This window comes from Trachemys scripta, chromosome 7 (assembly GCF_013100865.1).
Source record: "Trachemys scripta elegans isolate TJP31775 chromosome 7, CAS_Tse_1.0, whole genome shotgun sequence".
Classification (NCBI taxonomy): Eukaryota; Metazoa; Chordata; order Testudines; family Emydidae; genus Trachemys; species Trachemys scripta.
In genome coordinates this window covers 3,432,862-3,451,953 of record NC_048304.1, presented here as the reverse complement: position 1 = coordinate 3,451,953, position 19,092 = coordinate 3,432,862, and the positions used below count along the sequence as shown (strand labels likewise).

General features: G+C 40.5%; 1 protein-coding gene across 4 annotated transcripts in view; it reads left to right on the top strand.

Moving 5' to 3' along the window:
- FHIT (fragile histidine triad diadenosine triphosphatase) overlaps positions 1 to 19,092 on the top strand; it is a 1,015,388-nt gene that overhangs the window by 283,311 nt on the left and 712,985 nt on the right. Inside the window, exon 1 of one of the 4 annotated variants that reach the window (XM_034776976.1) lies at positions 15,980 to 16,100. The exons of the other annotated variants lie outside the window; for them this stretch is intronic. The gene's annotated coding sequence lies outside the window, so the exon portion shown is untranslated. Of the gene's footprint in view, positions 1 to 15,979; positions 16,101 to 19,092 lie in introns of those variants that run through there. 4 annotated transcript variants of the gene reach the window in all.

The following is a 19,092-nucleotide window of genomic DNA, read 5'->3' as shown; positions in this document are numbered from 1 at the left end:
TGGAGTTCCAAAGCAGGGGCTGATCTTTCCAAAATGAGATGAAATTGTATCCATTCTCCAGGAAATGGTTAGCACCAAGCAGGGCACTGGCATTCTGCAAGCCACAAGAGCGGCTTAAATAGCCACTTCAAAATATATTAATTCACTGAACAAGATAAGAACTAAACTATTTAACCGAAACAACAAGGAGTCTGGTGGCACCTTAAAGACTAACAGATTTATTTGGGCATAAGCTTTCGTGAGTAAAAACCTCACTTCTTCGGATGCATAGAGACTCTATGCATCCGAAGAAGTGAGGTTTTTACTCACGAAAGCTTATGCCCAAATAAATCTGTTAGTCTTTAAGGTGCCACCAGACTCCTTGTTGTTTCGGTTAAATAGTTTAGTTCTTATCTTGTTCAGTGAATTAATATATTTTGAAGTGGCTATTTAAGCCGCTCTTGTGGCTTGCAGAATGCCAGTGCCCTGCTTGGTGCTAACCATTTCCTGGAGAATGGATACAATTTCATCTCATTTTGGAAAGATCAGCCCCTGCTTTGGAACTCCACCAGTGAAATTTGAGTTGGGTATCCCAGCACTGAGAGAACCTCAAGTTGATTGCATGGACATGCGCAGTGCAGGCAGATTGGAAGTTTAACTATCAAAGTGGCTTCAGGATTGAGCCCTTGGGCTATTACTAGGGCTGTCGATTAATCACAGTTAACTTACGCAATTAACTCAAATTAATCGTGATTAAAAAATTGTGATTAATCCCAGTTTTAATTGCACTGTTAAACAATAGAATAGCAATTGAAATTTATTACATATTTTTGGATGTTTTCTACATTTTAAAATATATTAATTTCAATTATAACACAATATGAAGTGTACAGTGCTCACTTTATATTATTTTTATTACAAATATTTGCACTGTAAAAATAATAAAAGAAATAGTATTTTTCAATTCACCTGATACAAGTACTGTGCAATCTCTTTATCATGAAAGTACAACTTACAAATGTAGATTTTTTTTGTTGCATAATAGCACTCCATAACAAAACAATGTAAAACTTGAGCGCCTACAAGTCCACTCAGTCCTACTTCTTGCTAAGCCAATTGCTAAAACAAACACGTTTTTTACAAATGTAAATGTTGTTTACATTTACTGGAGATAATGCTGCCAGCTGCTTATTTACAATGTCACCTGAAAGTGAGAAAAGGCATTTGCATGGCACTTGCAAGAAATTTACGTGCCAGATATGTTAAACATTCATATGCCCCTTCGTGCTTCAGCCACCGTTCCAGAGGACATGCACGCATGCTAATGGGTTCTGCTCGATAATAATCCAAAGCCGTGTTGACCAACACATGTTCATTTTCATCTTCTGAGTCAGAGGCCACCAGCAGAGGGTTATTTTCTTTTTTGGTGGTTCGGGTTCTGTAGTTTCCGCATCAAAGTGTTGCTCTTTTAATACTTCTGAAAGCATGCGCCACACCTTGTCCCTCTCAGATTTTGGAAGGCACTTCAGATTCTTAAGGCTTGGATCAACTACTGTAGCTATCTTTAGAAATCTTACATTGGTTCCTTCTTTGCGTTTTGTCAAATCTGTAGTGAAAGTGTTCTTAAAATGAACAACATGTGCTGGGTCACAGGGCCGACGAGAGGGATGGGAAGCTGGTACGAATTACCGGGGCCCGGTGGTCCAGAAGGGGGCCCGGCTTCCCTGGCTTTCCCCCCTCCCCCGTCAGCTGTGTTTAGCCAGTCTGCCCTTGCTGGGGGGCCCAAAATTTTTTTTCACTGGGGCCCGAACCCGCTCTCGGCAGCCCTGCTGGGTCATCATCCAAGATTGCTATAACATGAAATATATGGCAGAAAATGGATAAAACAGAATAGGAGACATACAATTCTTCCCCTAGAAGTTCAGTCAAAAATTTACTTAATGCATTATTATTTTACCTAGCATCATCAGCGTGGAAGCATGAGTGGACTTGTAGGCTCTAAAGTTTTATTTTTGCATGCAGTTTTTTTTGTACATAATTCTACATTCGTGAGTTCAACTTTCATGATAATGAGATTGCACTACAGTACTTGTATTAGGTGAATTGAAAAATGCTATTGTTTTTTACAGTGCAAATATTTTTAATAAAAAATAAATATGAAGTGAGCACTGTATACTTTGTATTCTGTTGTAATTGAAATCAATATATTTGAAAATGTAGACAGCATCCAAAAATATTTAAATAAATGGTATTCTGTTGTTTAACAGAGCGATTAATTGTGCGATTAATTGCAAATAATTTTTTAATTATTGACAGCCCTAGATATTAGGCAATGATTCATTTGTTACATAAAGCCATGGGGAGGTAGATGTTGTGTGAGAAGAATGAACAAACATGCTTCAGCAGAGGAGAGAAATGAGTTGATATCCAGTTGTTCTTAACTTTATTAAGTTGCTCATACAATAGATCCTGGTCCTTTCTGGGGGAATTGGAGGACCAAGTGCTATGTAATAACTTGGTTGTGTTCTTTAAAACAGGATCAGTAATGGAAGGATGGAACAAAAGCTTTAGTGCACCATGTTGAACCCCTTATCTCCATTATTCCCTACCTCTGCCAAGTGAAGGCCCCCTAGCAGAGCACCAGGTGGTGAGAATCATAGAAGATTATGATTGGATGAGACTTCAGGAGGTCATCTAGTCCAACCCCCTGCTCAAAGTAGGACCAATCCCCAACTAAATCATCCCAACCAGGGCTTTGTCAAGCTGGTCCTTAAAAACCTCCAAGGATGGAGATTCCACCACCTCCCTAGGTAACCCATTCCTGTGCTTCACCACCCTCCTAATGAAATAGTTTTTCCTAATATCCAACCTAAACCTCCCCCACTGCAACTTGAAACCATTGCTCCTTGTTCTGTCATCTGCCAACCCTGAAAACAGCCAAGCTCCATTCTCTTTGGAACTCCCCCCTTCAGGTAGTTGAAGGCTGCTATCAAATCCCCCCTCGTTTTTGTCTTCTGCAGACTAAATAAGCCCAGTTCCCTCAGCCTCTCCTCATAAGTCATGTGCCCCAGCCCACTAATCATTTTTCTTGCCCTCCCCTGGACTCTCTCCAATTTGTCCACATCCTTTCTATGGTGGGGGGCCCAAAACTGGATGCAATACTCCAGGTGTGGCCTCACCAGTGCTGAATAGAGGGGAATAATCACTTCCCTCAACCTGCTGGCAATACTCCTACTAATGCAGCCCAATATGCCTTCTTGGCAACAAGGGCACACCATTTACTCATATCCAGCTTCTCGTCCACTGTAATCCCCAGGTCCTTGTCTGCAGAACTGCCAGTTAGCCGGTTGGTTCCCAGCCTGTAGCAGTGCATGGGATTCTTCCATCCTAAGTGCAGGACTCTGCACTTGTCCTTGTTGAACCTCAGCAGATTTCTTTTGTCCCAATCCTCTAGGTCACTCTAGACCCTATCCCTCCCCTGCAGCGTATCTACTTCTCCCCCCAGCTTAGTGTCACCCGCGAACTTGCTGAGGGTGCTATTTAGATGTCAGGAGCCACCTGCCAGTGGAAAAGGTGGATAGCATCAAGGCATTCTCTGCTCTGCAAATGAAAGAAACAACTGAGAAAAAATGTCCATGTTGGAAAACTTTATTTTATTCAAGGAATTTTAAAATCTGTTGAAAGAAAAAATCCTATACCAAAACGTACACAATAAACTTACTATATGATTGTGCTTCCCCTACCCCCCAACCCTCCAGCATTCCCTTGCTTGTATGCTGGTGCTTTTCCGTAAGCAGTGGGTATAAGTCATCCCTCACATGTTAGGTTATTGCTTCTCCGTAGTCGTGATCCTACGTTGTGACCTGTGGTGGGCTGCTGTAACAGTACTGTCACACCTACACAGATCACAGGGCAGGGTCTGGGCCATAGATGTGAATGGACACACTTTTGATTTATATGAGTGTAAACGAGACAATCGGGCCCCATTAGATGCCGGCAATGATTTTTCCTATGGCCCCCTCAGAACCAAAAATAAATGTCAAAGCAGACCTAAGATACCATTTGGTTACAATGTGATATTTGATGCTACTGTTTAGCAACACAGTGAACAAAGGTCAATTTTTAAACATGTCGGTAGTCAGAATATCTCCTTGTTTCCTCAGATATGATATTCCTCTCTTTGGGATTGCTTTTCTACATCTGCTTACTCATAGCTAGCAGTATATTTTTGGACAGAACTGATTATGAATACAAAATATTAATAAACCAACATTATTAACCAGAAACATATAGTTTCCAAGACCAGCAATTTCTAAAAAAATCACATTATGTACACTTAATACCTCACTGACCTTTTCTGCTGTTTCTTAAGTCTTTTAAAAATTCATTTAATTTCAAAGCCAGAGTATTAGCCCATTTATATGTAAATTGCCTTTAATTCATGCATTGATTTAAAAGACTAATGCAAAAGATCCTTTACCACAGATGACCTTTTTGACTCTGTACTTCTGGGAAAACCATAAAGTGGTTTCTTGTGCCCTCACATCCACCTGTAGCATAACATATGCCTCCTTCAGTCTGTATAAATCAGTCATAATAGTACCGTTTTCTACCGACATTGAATTATTAACACTATAACTATCTTGGCTTGTGTTCTAGTGAAGGCAGCTCCCATTTAAACTGATGGCTATTTTATGTTGCACTTTCTCCTCCTTTCTTTTAGACCTTAAACAAACAAAAGTAATAAAGGGTTTTACCGGTGATTACAATTTATTATTCAAGGGACACATAATCTAATTTTTAACAGATAGTCTCCCAAGAGTTTAGATTAAAAAAAAAAAAATTAACTATATATTATCACCAGGAATCTTGTAATACCAAAAGACCTATTAAAGCGAATAGGACAAGGTTAACTGGAATAACTTTTTTTTTCTCATAAAAGGAAACATTTTCCCTTTACAAAGAGCAAGGGATTACAGAAGTAGGGTGGATTACATGCTGTGGGTTTATGTTTCCTTCCACTTTCCTTTTCCCCTACCAAAAATCACTCCTGAGCTATGCCTGCGGAAGTGTAGATCTCACTTCATAGACTGAGGAATGACCTGGCCTGATGAATGTTTATTGTTTTCTGACTCTAACGGGTTATTAATGGGAGGTGGAGTGATGATTATGTTGAATTACCACAGCTGAAAGTTGCTAATGTGTTAATAGCTAAAAATAACAATTATTAACTTTGCTGCTTTTTCTTTTTTAACTTCCAACTATATTTTATTTTTGAAATCAAATTGAATGTGTACAAAAGAATCCCCCAGTAAGGACCTGGACTTTAAATTAGTTGGCTACATACACAGCCAGCTGTTAGATAAGGAATTGATAGATTTTTCTCAAAATATATTTTAGCTGTGATGCAAATATGTTTTTAGACCAAATGGGAAGCAAAATCAGCATTTAAATATCACCATTAAACATCCACCAAAGCAATGAGGTACATCATGCAGTGTGTTTTTGGCTGATTATACAATAAATAGAATTTGTGTGGAATATACTACTTATGAAATGCTGTAAAACAATTTACACCAGGAGATATAATAAAGGAATAATGCTTTGCAGAGTCACATTCAGTAACACAAGGAAAATGGAAAAAAAGATGAAATGCAATAACAGGACAAAATGTGTAAAAATGTAGGCTACCATATATAGGGTCTGATCCAAAGCCCACAATAAGCAGATACTAATTTATCTAGTGATGAATATAAAATATATTAACAGGACTAGGAAAAAAAGCCCAATTTGCTCACCAGAGGCTAATGGGAAAAAACTCTCTTTGGTGAATGCTTAAAGCTGGCATCAAAAAGAGTACAAACAACAAGGTGCTGGTCAGTTGCATTGCTCTTATTCAGAGTAGTAGTGAAATGATTATTTTAGATCAAAGGCATAAAAAGATACGTTCTGCAAATAATTTAAAGCAACTTATTAGCACACGCGTAAGCTAAATATTCTCTAAAATGAAAAAGTAGAAATAGCAATCAATCAGGATAGGAAATGGTAAAGAGTGATTGGCAAAAAAGCTAAAAATCCCTCCAACTTTGCTAATAAAATGTAGAAATTCCAAAGACAAATGTGAAACTTTTTCAGGGTAATACAGACATTTGCAAAGTTTGGAGAATCTCAAGTGTTACAATTGTGCAGGACTGTGGAAATAAAATGAAATAAAGCGCCAAATGTTAATGGAAAATGAGAGAGCATTATTAAAACAAATTCTAGCCACAATAACAGGAAAAAACTCCTGGAGTTGACACTGAATCTTCAAAGTCTGCTCTCTAGACTGCTTTTAATTTATTTTTATTTTTTGATGGTGAAGATTTTCCAGCATCAATGAATGAAACATCATTACTGGGTAAATATATGGCTTCACATAACTTGCACAGGCCAACTTTTATTTTGGGATTCTGGTTAAGAAGCTAGGTAACATTGTTTAATCTTTTAGCTAACTCCATATATAGGGACTAAACAGGTTTATCAAGGATGGAGAATTAGCAGATGTTGGAGGAGCATTGAAAAGAATACAATTCTGCTCTTGTTAGACTTGGAAAAGGTGTTTGATAGGGTTGAATAGGAGTAAAGGAGATGAGAAATTTGGGGGGAGAGGGGAAGAAAGAGAGATGGACTCCTGAGATGAAGTGAGGCTTTCTACAAGAGCTAGACTTGATGGCTTTATCTATGAAAAAAATTCATCCGCATACGTGAACCAGTCAAGGCTGTACATTCTCACTATTATTTGCTATGACGGTAGTCATTTGCCCCCAAAATTAGAGAGAATTAGTTAATTAAATGAGTAGGTGGGGGTGGGAGGGAAAGACAGCCAAAAATCAGTTCTGTATGCTTACAAACATAATGTTGTTTGTATTTGAGCCAAGAACATCATTGCAGGAGATTGACAGTTCTGGAAATTCGTCTGGGTTTGAAGCTACTGATGAAAGGTTCAGGATGCTGGTATTTAAATATTACCAAGCCAGAAAGGTGGCATCTACATAGGAAACATAAATTCAAATAGAAAAATAAAAGGATTCTCTTTTTCACATAGCATGGTGTTTCAGAGCTTGGGAGATCCTTGTCATTGTGACATTAATTCATCAGATTAGGAAGGAAGGAAGATAAAAACAAGACACATGCTTTAAGATCAGATTCTCTGCTTTTGTAAATCAGTGTAGCTCGGTTGATTACAGTGGAGCTATCCCAATCAGCATCCACTTTGGGTCTGGCCTTCACGTATTTCTCTTATAATATATATTCAGAGAAACAGAGAGCAGCAGCACTGATTTAAATGTGAACAGTCTTTTCTGAACAGTAAGGAAGGATTCTTGGGTCCAATGTGCTTTGAGGTTGCTTAAATGGCAAATAAAAGGATGCATGGAAAGATAGGTTTGTAATCTTACTTTCTTGAAAAAAAGAAGGGAAAAGAGAAAAATTAGAGTATATTAGTGCTAGCTATTTAAATACTACCATTGTCTGGTTGTATTCAGATTTTACCTCATAGCTATTCACATTTTGTACTCTGTGTGTTTAAAAAAAAAAATTGTTCTGGCAAATAATAAAAAATAAAACTAATCCGGGGTGATGGTGGGGGGAATGTGTGCATCAGATAGATCTAAAATACAGAGGTTCCACTGCCATAACCAAAAGAGAGCCAAAGGGGCAGGTCCAGAACCGGTGTAAATTGTCCAAACTCCATTGAAGCTGATATGCCCCGGATCAGCGCCCTGTTAACTAACCTACCATGATGTGGGTTGCCAATGCAAAAAACATGGATATCAATAGACAAATAGTTAAAGGAAAAATTATTTGAAGGTATGTGTGTGCATACATGCATGTTTGTATAGTGTTTGTTTAATTTAATTGTGTGCACAAACTGTTCAATTCATGCATTTATTTTGCAAATAGAAAGCTTCTGTACTTATTCTTTTGTACTTATTTCATGATATACATTATTTCCGGTAACGTAGTTGTAACCAAATATTCTCATTCTTTAAAAAAGAAAGCTTAGACCATCATAGATGGTATTAAGTCATTAATTTCTTTTCATATACTAAATGTCTGTCTTTAACATGGTACCATGAAGTAGTACCATAGTGTTTAGTACGGCACATATTCCTAATATATGGAACACCTGCTCTGGTTTAGATCATTAATAGTGACACAACCTAACAGGGTGGACTGTCCCGCTAAGGGCCAGCGGGCTGGGCCGAACTAGCCCTGCTCAGTTATCTGCTCAGTTATCAGATCCAGCTGGGAAGGGGTCTGGTGTAGACTCACTGAAAGGGCCGGGGGGGGGGGGCGCACGGGTGAAGGGGGCTGAAGGAGGGAGGTTGGATCCGGTGACTAGCTCTGGAGTAATGAGAGGGGAGTGGAGTAAAAGGCCTCTAGGTGCAGGCAGCCTGCACCGATCAGGAGTTTTGTCAGAATGAATACAAAGGCACCCTGGAAGAAGGGCCTGGAAGACTGAGCATGGCAATGTGTCCTTCATGCTCCGAGGAAAGAGAGGCTAGCACTTCACACGTAGTTCCCATCCTACGTCGTAGCTTCCTTTCAACTGACACACACAGTGTTCTCAATGCTCTCTTCCCAGTCAGGAACCCAAAAGTCAAAGTGAGACCGGGCGTGATGTCACATTAAATACTACACCTCTGCCCCAATATAACGCTGTCCTCGGGAGCCAAAAAATCTTACCGCGTTATAGGTGAAACCGCGTTATATCGAACTTGCTTTGATCCGCCGGAGTGCGCAGCCCCACCCCCCTGGAGCGCTGCTTTACCACATTATATCCGAATTTGTGTTATATCGGGTCGTGTTATATCAGGGTAGAGGTGAACTTTGAACCTATGGAAAATACTAGCAGGGGATTTGGACTCATTGGCCCACATAGCATGACTTCAGCTGAAGGGCTGCAGTTCCGTATAACAAGCAGCATAAGGAAGTTTGTGAGTAGTGCCACCGCCCCAGCAGGTAGCATTTAATGAAGCAGGACACATTGCTTTATGTAAGTTAACACCTGGGAGACAGATTTATGGTATAAAAACTGGGAGGGTCAAAAGAAAGATTAATAGTGATGCTTTCAGAGGGTAACTGCTCTGAGGGACAAGCCTGGAATATCATGGATAAATTAAGATCTTGACGCAGCAAGATAATACCTGGTTGAGTGACAGCAAAAATAAAACAACTGAAAAGATTTATGTTGACCAAAAGAAATATTAGCTTTCAGCTAAAGGAACAAAGGTATTAGCAAAAAAGTGATGTGACTGGGACTCAGTGGCTAAACACTATTCAGTAGCGTAGACACACCTTGGAGGTAATCAATGAATTAATGTATCCAGGAGAGAGTTTGGTAGCCGTATTAGTGCAGTAACAGAAAGAAATATTAGGTTTTGAAAGGCTAAAAATTTGTAATTGGGTGTAAAAATAAACAAAGAGACGAGGTGAAAAATGAGCAAATAAGAGTAGTAACATAACAGGAGGTGTTGAATTTAGGGTCTGTTGATCTGCTATGTCATGGGGACACCGAGCAGTGCATAGATTAGGGAAGAACTGCATGCTATTTGCCATACTGTGGCCGTGGTATTTTATACAATGATTGGCTGCAGCCAATGTATAAACAAAAAGACTCCATATACTGCCCACCAATCAGATTCCTGAAAGCATTTCAAAGGGAAATGCTCCAGTTCATTAAACTTAATGTGCTTTAACAGTGCACTTATGTTTAAAAATAGTTGAGCATGGTTAGAGGGAAAATTGAGTTCCTTTCCAAAGCAAGATAAAAATGAGAATATGTAGATTAGTGTTACCCCTGCTGTAACATCCACATTTTGTGTCATTGGTGCCATGCCTTATTGCCCTGGTGATATGCAAATATAGTAAGAAATGCATATTTTACTTAGGAAGTTATGGGAGGTCGCACACACAATTACACTACTTAGTACTGTGATGCCTTCGCACATAGTCACCACTGACATGTTCACCATTTTTTCTGATCATTTAGTAAGTAGAGGAGTAGTTGCCCATCACCACACTCTGAGAGCTCCTGAAATTAAAGACTGGAGACATTTCAGAACATTCTGGCCAACCTCTCCTATTTCTCAGAGAAGAGACAGTAGTATGACATGGCAAACAGTATCAAATGCCACAGACAGATCCTGGAGGCTGTGTAGGCATCCTGCCTGAATCTATGGATAGCAGGAGGTCATCCATCAACTCCTCCAATGCTTTCTGTTCCAATACCAGGACTGGACCCTGACTGAGAGATTTCAAGTATATTGTTGGTGCGAAAGCGTCTTTGGAAGAGGGCCTGTGCCAGTTTATTGATTGTCTTACTCAGAAATGGGAGACTTTGACAGGATTGTAATTTGCAAGATCTACAGGGCTCGATCCGCAGCTGGTGTAAACTGACATAGCTCCACTGACTTCAACTTCTGTCTTAAACCCACAGGAGTCAGGACATTCAGAATTAAGATTCTCGCACTCTAATATCTGCCCTTTTTGTGGGCACTAGGATATAGTGTGGTGGTTATTACAGTTCTTACAGAAGTAATTAATTTAGCCATATTACTTCCTGTTTCTGAGCCAAATTACATACCTGCCTAGGCAGAATTGTAGCTTTTTAGACTGGAATTTTTAAGGGAGCTATTCCCATTGGAATGAGACTGCTCTTGGGAGCTGGGCACCTAACTCACTTATTCTCCTCTGGAGAATCACAACCGTGGGGCCAGGCTCACCAGTTTCACTGCGTCCACATTAGTGGCCACAAGTGAACGGAAACATGTCAAAAATGGCCAGTGGAGAACTGATCCTGCACAGGGGAGCCCTCTATGGATATAGCAGGCTCCTGAGTAAGTTTGCTCCTCTTAATTCCGGTGTGGAGTGGGGGGCATGGTAGGACAGAGCTTTCCTGGTCCTTACCCATGACTATTTTCAGGCAGTGATCAGAGCCATTCCTGAGGAAGCCAGTGGGTAAGGGAGCTAACAGCACCCCCTTCACACACATCTATATCAGAGAGGAGAATTCATCCCTTTATTGTGATTGCTGTAGTCCGTTCCTAAGGGCTTCCAAGCCCAGCCCTGAAAAGATTTTGCTGCAAACACCATATTTCTGGTTATAGGCCAGGCATAACGTTTGAAGACCCAGCCTCATGATCTTTCGGTTTTATTACAAGTTATTGGTCTTTACCCCCTCCCCTGTTAACTGATACCTCTAGACTCAACACAGATTGCAAAGTAGTCTCATTTGTGGATGGTAGACTCTGCTTTGTTCACGATGCATGCCAAATGTTCAGTAAAATAAAGCTGCACCAAAAAAGAAATACTTGCATATGAAAACTTTGCCAATTTAAGTCAGAATCATCCTGTTTGAAAAGCCTCTCTGCCATTGTTTCCCTCACTAAAGTAAAATACTGGTGGTGTCTCTGCTCAGCAGTTTTTTTTCTGATTTTCCTCCGCTTTAATGCTCAGATAGATAGTCTTCATTAGAGGGGAGGGATAGCTCAGTGGTTTGAGCGTTGGCTTGCTAAATGCAGGGTTGTGAGTTCAATCCTTGAGGGGGCCACTTGGGGATCTGGGGCAAAATCAGTACTTGTTCCTGCTAGTGAAGGCAGGGGGCTGGACTCAATGACCTCTCAAGGTCCTTTCCAGTTCTAGGAGATGGGATATCTCCATTTATTTATTGACTCTGCTTTTATTTAGCTCTGTTCAAACTTACTTTTGTACAACACCCCCCTCCACACCCACCCCTCCATATGCCCACCCCCTAACCCCCACACTCTAGACCACAACTTGGAAGCCAAGAGACATTTTGAAGGCCTTTGATTAGCAGATGACCAATGTTCTGTGACTCCTAATCTTGCCTTACAGAATTATTTGACCAAGCCATTTAAAGATTTCCTGTTTTTTTTCCCATTTACAAGCAACATTCTTACAAACTTTATATCTTCCAATGTTTTCCACTCACAGGTTTGTTTGACTGTAGCTCACTCTGTGTTTTTTGACAAGGAGCCCCTTTTACAGTTTTCCAGGAAGTCCCTTCCCGTGGCTCTGGTCTGTCTTTGAACTTGAGTTCACATCATCCTGCTATGTAAGGGAAAAAGCATATCTCCACCTCTACAATAGGCAGGACCCACAGAGGCAAACACTAAGCAGATTGCTTAGAGTTGTCTTAAACAATATATAGTTCCATGTCTGATGCTAAAGTTTAAGGGTCATGTGTTGTTTCCATTATCCGTCTCTTTTATGAAGATTTATATCTTAGCTTTTTAGTTTGCTTTGGGCTAAAACTTAGTATCTGTGTAATCTCAGCCTGGGGGCACATCTTTCTTCCCCTCCCCATTGCTTCAGAGCAGTTTGTTTCTCTTTTTGTTGGTGTTGGAATAAAGCATAACAAATATTTGTAATTCCCAACTATATCCCTTTAATTAAACATTTCATTATTTCCCAAAGGCCCCTCTTCTCCGTTCTGGCTGTGCAAAGGGGATTTCAATTGGGTTTAAATTCCATTACAGTTGCTCCTGCCAGAACAGTGTGAAGGGTGAGAGTCAGGCCCCTTAACTCTGTCTGTACCTCTGAGGGAGAATTGAAAGGACAGGCTAGCAAAGCAACTTAAGGTGTTGGCTGGGTGATTTTTGTAAGTTATAAATAATTTTTGATTCACTTTCCACCTCATCCATAATGTTTAATGTTACTGGGCCACATGCTTCCTTCATTGCTTCATGCACAGTGTAATCCCACGCGGGGGGGCAGAGCTCAGGAGGAGAGGCATCGCAGGGGCTCAGCTGCTATTATACCTGCGGTCCCAGATGCAGGTGAGGCCCCATTGCTACCACCCATTGAAGATGGGTTCTTGGGGTGAAGGCTGAGGGACAGCTACGCTCAAGGGTGTGCTGCTCCTGGGTCTGAGCAGAAATCTGCCCCAAGGGGGTGGCGATTGGACAAGCAGTAAAGTCCCCTCTCGCCATGTTGCAGAGGGGATGTTTCCAGTGCCCCGTTCTGTCTGCCTGGTACCGTGCCTACAGCACAAAGGGGACCGAATTCAGCCTGGAGTTTTCAGCTGGAGTGTCCCCTCAACATGAGGGAATCTCCAATGGGCCTGGAGCTAACCGAGCCAGCTTATGTGCTAGCCTTCCTGAAGGTGCATGCTGCAGGCAGGGCCGACGAGGGGGGAGGGGGAAGCCGGTACAAATTACGGGGCCCGGCGGTCCGGAAGGGTGCCCGGGGCCCGGCTTCCCCCTCCTCTCATTGGCCCTGTTTAGTCAGTCTGCCCTTGCTGGGGGGCCCGCAGGGCCTGGCGGACCAGAAGGGGGCCCGGGGCCCGGCTTCCCCCCTGCTCTCGTTGGCCCTGTTTAGCTGGTCCACCCTTGCTGGGGGGCCCGAAAAATTTTTTTCACCGGGGCCCGAACCCGCTCTCGGTGGCCCTAGCTGCAGGTTCGGGGGAAGTGTTGGTGGAGAGAGTTAGACATGATGCAGTCTGGGTATGGCACAAGTTAGAGCAGTCCTCGGGCTGCACTAGGCCCAGGGCTGATGCAGAGCACCAGGCAGCCATGCTTTAGCTAACTGACCACTTTCCCCCCCTTCTCCATATAGTTCTGCTGTATCCTGCACAGAAAATATTCATTTAAAAAAATACAAAAATCCTCCACCTTGTTTCCTTGAAATTAAAGTGGCGCCGTCTGCATTGTTCATGGAGGCTCTGTAGGATGGGTCTGCTACAGCACGGAAAGTGCAAGTTAACAGAGCTATTCTCAGAGCTGGGTTGACGTCACTGATAATGCTGGACACAAGCAATTAGTTGGATGAGAACCATGCTGGTTTGTGCTCCATTAGAAATAAAGGAGGTAAAAGAAATCAATGTCTGATAAATGGAAAAGGAGCAAATTGGCAGGAAAGGCATTTTGTGCTCAACTATCTAAGAGGATATTGTGAGCACTAGACAGTAAACAAAATAAATTAAAACTATAAAAATGTACCTAAAAGTCTCCCTTTAGCTTGAGCTACTTTATATTTTTCAGAAAGCAAACCTTTTAGCTGCTTTGTGTGTAATGTGCAGTGGTACCGTATATTATGTCAACCAACTTCAAATGCTCGGATCTGAGAGATGGATTTATCTCCCTATGTTTTAAGTAGTTTTTCTTCTTTTGAAGATGAACCGTTTGTATAGAGATCTCCAAATGTGTAAAAGGAGAATGGGTTAAAATTCCAGTGTTTTAATGTAGGCTCTGATCCAGCAAACCCCTTAAGTTCCTGATTGACTTAAAACATGAACTTGTAATTCCCACTGAGACCTTAGAGTGTGTGCTGTCTGGCACAGGGACTGTCTCCTGCTCCCTGTGCAATGCCCAGCCCGAAGGTGCCTGATCTCTGACAGGGTCTCTAGGTCAATGATCCTTTGAATTCTTAACAGTCTAACAGATGATTCTGAAATAAAGTTTAAACTCTATTTTTTCCCCACAGTCTTACTGGGTTTTTTTTGGTCTCTTGTAGTTTGGAGAATGAAATACACAAGTCACATTTGCTTTCAGGTTGTCATGAGCTAGCACAGTGCAGCAATAGACAACCTCGTTGTACATGGGATTTTTTTAAAACATGGAAATATTTCTATAGCTCATAGCTTTTGTAAAAGCTATTTTTTTTAAATATATAAAAATTATGGGTCAAATTAGAATGGATCCTGTCCCTTTAAGAATAAACTTTTCCTTTTTTTGTGTAAAATTAATCACTGTTTTCTACTATGTAAAAGCTCTGGTTGAGCAGATCAAATCATATAATTTGATCTTTTTTGCAATGAAGAGCAATCTAAATGAATGGATAGTTTTAGGGGGAAAGGCTGGCTAGACTCTCATATCAGTGTTATCTTGTATTCATTTCATATTCCTCTCTCAGTATCACAATGAAACTACTTCATTGTGTAGTTTCCATGTAGCTCCTTTTTGCTTTTTTGCAATTCTAATTCCTGCTTGCTATTGTATTACAAAAGAATCTAGGAACCAGTGTATTTGCATGAAGGGCATTTTAAATTCTAATGTCAAGGGTCATTAATCATTTTTGTTGTTATACCTATGAAGCAAAATTTTCACATACAGGAGCGATTGCTGGAGACGAATCCATTTTGGAAATATTATTTCTGATTAATTTTTCACTTTCTATGAGTTGTAAGAATACAAATTAAAAAGAATCCCATGTCACAATAATTTACATATATTTGAATTTTTGGCAGCTGTTACCCATAGTATTTGTTTTGAAAACTGATATTAACATTTCCTATGACTTGGACTCCTTTCCTTTTTACAGTTAGTGTTCCTTCAAACTTTTCTCTTTGTTTTTAGTAAAGTCTCCTAGGAAATACCTTTAAAACATTTTAATATCTAGCTAAATCTGTAAATGTTTGCTTTGCATTAGACATCTGATTTTTTCTCCCCCCTCAAGACAGCAATATATTTGTTCTCAAACTAAATTAGACGTTAATTAGTTAATGGATGAAAAGAGCTATGTAAGTGCTAAGTAGTATTATTTACTATTATTACTAACAACCAACAAAGTCACAGGGATCAATTTGGCACTGACATTAATGGGAATAGATTCCAATGTTTTTGAGTTATTTAAAGCTAATTAAATGCATGCTTCTGCTGTTCTCAGGAAAGAAACAGGGTGACCTTAAATCCCTCCACTGTAAGTTTCAACTAGATACTGCGGGGTCCTCCCACACACTGCTGCTAAAGGTTATCCTGTCTTCAATTGCACTTATTTGTCGTCTTGGTTAAACTGTTGATGTCTCTGGCTCTTAAGTGGATGAATGACAATTTCCCCTTGAACTTTGTGTTCCTCTCATGCATCACAGTGTTATGACTAGAGAACAAGTTTCAGTAGAATATTCTGATCCTCAACTTAAATTAAGTTGTTTATACCAAGCTTTGAACCTCTATTTCTCTCTCTCTTGGATCTCAGCCTTTCTTAAGCTAAGCCAGGACAATATATATCATATTGGTCTTCGCAGATGCAGGGTTTTCTCTCTCTCTCAGAGCAGTTAGTACTCTTTTTCTCCTGGAACTGAAGACAGTTAACTAGCATGCTCTCTGTAAATGATTCAGGTAGGTGAACATGTCCCAAGCTATAATGGTTCCTTTCGTTCCAGATTAAATGAAAACCCAAAAGTTTTTGTTCTAAAGGTCATGGGGGAGGAATTTTCAACATTACTGTCAATATGTGGGAAACTTGATAGGTAGTAATAAGATAAATTGCTATAATGTTGGTTAGCAAATGGAAAAGCAATATATAAAGCATTCTGTAATCTTAGTTGTGCATGAAAATTCCCAGTGTACCGTTTTCAAGTCATATCCATAATCCTGAATACTATGGAATACAGGATTGCTATAAATACAAATGTCAAAAGATAAATGATTGGAACAGGTCGGCAGTCAGACAGGATTTTTTTTATCAAAATATATAGATTTTTTCCCCTCTTTCACAGTTTCATTTGAGAAAGGAGTAGTATCTTGGTGTAGCTGGATAATTCTTAATTTCTGGCATATGTAGTAAAAAAATCAGGCATTTTTTCTTTATATTTAGGTGTTACTGATATTTCATTGAGCAGACAAGAACTTGATACATCTAGTTCCCTTTATTTACTGCCAGACTTTGCACTGACAGGAATGAGAAATACTGGAATTAAATATTGAAGCTTAGTTTTGCTCATTAGTTTTCAGCATCTGTGAAGAGTGGAAAGTGCAAAAGTTTCACTCCATAGAGAGCTGGCTATAGATATAAGGGAGTAATATAGGGAGGGGAAGACTCATAAACCAGACTTGTTAGGTGTCTTTTAAGCACCCAAGAGCAGATTTTATATATATAAAAGAATCACTTTTTAAATTATTATTTTTTTAGAAAATTTTCATGTGAATACCTTGTAAATAAAACTGGAGTTCTTTGTATTTAGCCTAGGTTTTTTGGTCTTACTTTTTAATCAGAAATACTGATAGCCTCTAATAGTATTTAGCAAAAGCTCTGCTTCAACGTGTGGTACAGTAACTTATCAGGTAGTGTAGCAGAGTTGCTATTTGGTAGTTGCCCCCTTGTGGCCAAAGGTTTCCAGAGTGGCCCTCCTTCTGCTCCCCCCTCTTTGGAGACTCTTGGGAGCACCATGTAGGCTTTCTGAGGGCTCTTGCCAGCTCTCCCCTGAAACTGGGCCTGTAGCCCAAAGTAATTCAAAATAGTCATCCGTATCCCAAATATGGAATGTAGTGGGACCTGGGGTCTGCACCGTTGGTATCAAGAGCCAAGGGCATGTCTAGTACATGTGAAAGCTACTGCCTCCACAAGGGGCAGGCCTGACATCAGCACCTGTGATGGAGAGGAAGGAGCGATCACCGACTGCACTGGTGGCACCGTTCCACAAGAAGAAGATCTTGATGGTACCAACTCTTACCCAACTCAAGCCTGCACCATCTGCTCTCCTATGGGCAGAAGTCCTTCTCTCTCACCATTTTCTAGACTTTATACCATCCTTGAGGACCTAGCGATTTATGCTGACCTGGAGTTGCTGATACTCTTGGAACCGATGACTGGAGAGGTGCATACCTGTTGTTGCACTACGCACTGCTCTGTCCACCAGTCGTAGTGTTGTTACCTACACCAGCAGTGTATTATTCACCGGTCCTGACTACCAGCTCTCTTACCACTGAATGGTAGCAATGGCTCTACCTGTAGAAACAGGGAAGCTGTGTGTGTAGGGATATCCTTCATTTCCCTTCAACCCACAAAGAAGCTAATTACAGCCTCCTTCCTACTGGACTGAGAAGCATACCTGGAGAACCATGTGACTCAGGGCTCTTGGACCCATCAAGAATCCAGAGTACATTTCAACCTCCTTTGAGCAGTACAGGAAGCTTGCATGAAGTTTCTACCATTCATATGTAGCGTATATGTTCAGGTCACATCAGACAACAGGACTACTGTATACTATGTAAAAAGCAGTGGGGAGCGAGGTCCACCCTTCTTTGCATGAAGGCAATCAAATTAGAATTGGTGCATACAACACCAGTGAACCCATTTGACAGTGCACCTTCCAGAGATAGTATATGCCTTAGTGGACAGCTTCAGCAGACCATTCCACAGAGACCATGAGTGAGAACTCCACAACTTGGTGGTGCAGAGCGGCTTCCTGTCATGGGAGCTCTTTGCACCAGAGGTAAAGAAGAAGTGTTCAGCCTACTGCTCCTGTGCAGCTCGAGGGCATAATTCCAGAGTGGATCTATTCCTGGTGCAGTGGTCAGAGCCACTAATGTGTTGCTTTCCCCCCCCTCCCCCATCCCCTTCTTACCTTGGGTCTTCAACAAGATGAAACAAGACATTGACAGTAATTCTAGTGGTGCCTTGGTGGCTGAGAAAGTTTTGGTTGACCCATAGTGAATAGTCATAGGGACCATGCATTTCTAAGAACTCCAGTTACTATAAAGGTAAGTAACCTTCCTTTCTCTTCAAATAAACATTCAGCAAGAATAAACCCACTACATCATACTAGTACTTAACTTTTATTCTTCCTGATGTAGAAAGCAAATCTACCTTCTGATAAGAGCTGTCATGGGGGTTGATTGATAATAGATGGTTTTCTCTTAAGGAACTCTCTCACTGATTATGACTTTTTCTTTTCCTAGTAACTGATTGCAGAATTACTTCTTAAGGGAGAAATGAATAAGAAGTATGTCCCCTCTCTTTATTTCTCCTAAGTGTCCAGCCTTTCCTGACTCTCCAAAACTCATTTGAAATGGAAAACTATTAAATAATTACACAGGATGGGTTTTCAAAAGCACCAAGGATATGTGCTCCTAAATCATTTAGGCGTCTTGAAAAATCCAATCCAAAGCCCACTGAAATCAGATCTTAAAAGAATAAAAAGTAACCTCTTGACAAATACTTGGAAGTACATAAGATGAAAATAAATGATATTTTTTACCTACTGGTGATTCTCAGAGTTTTTATCTACATCCAAGCTTGTCAGAGCTGCTTTAGACGTCACACAATCCAGTACTGCCTAGGGAAATTCTATCCATATCAGGATAAAGTTAACAGGAAGAATCAAGCAAT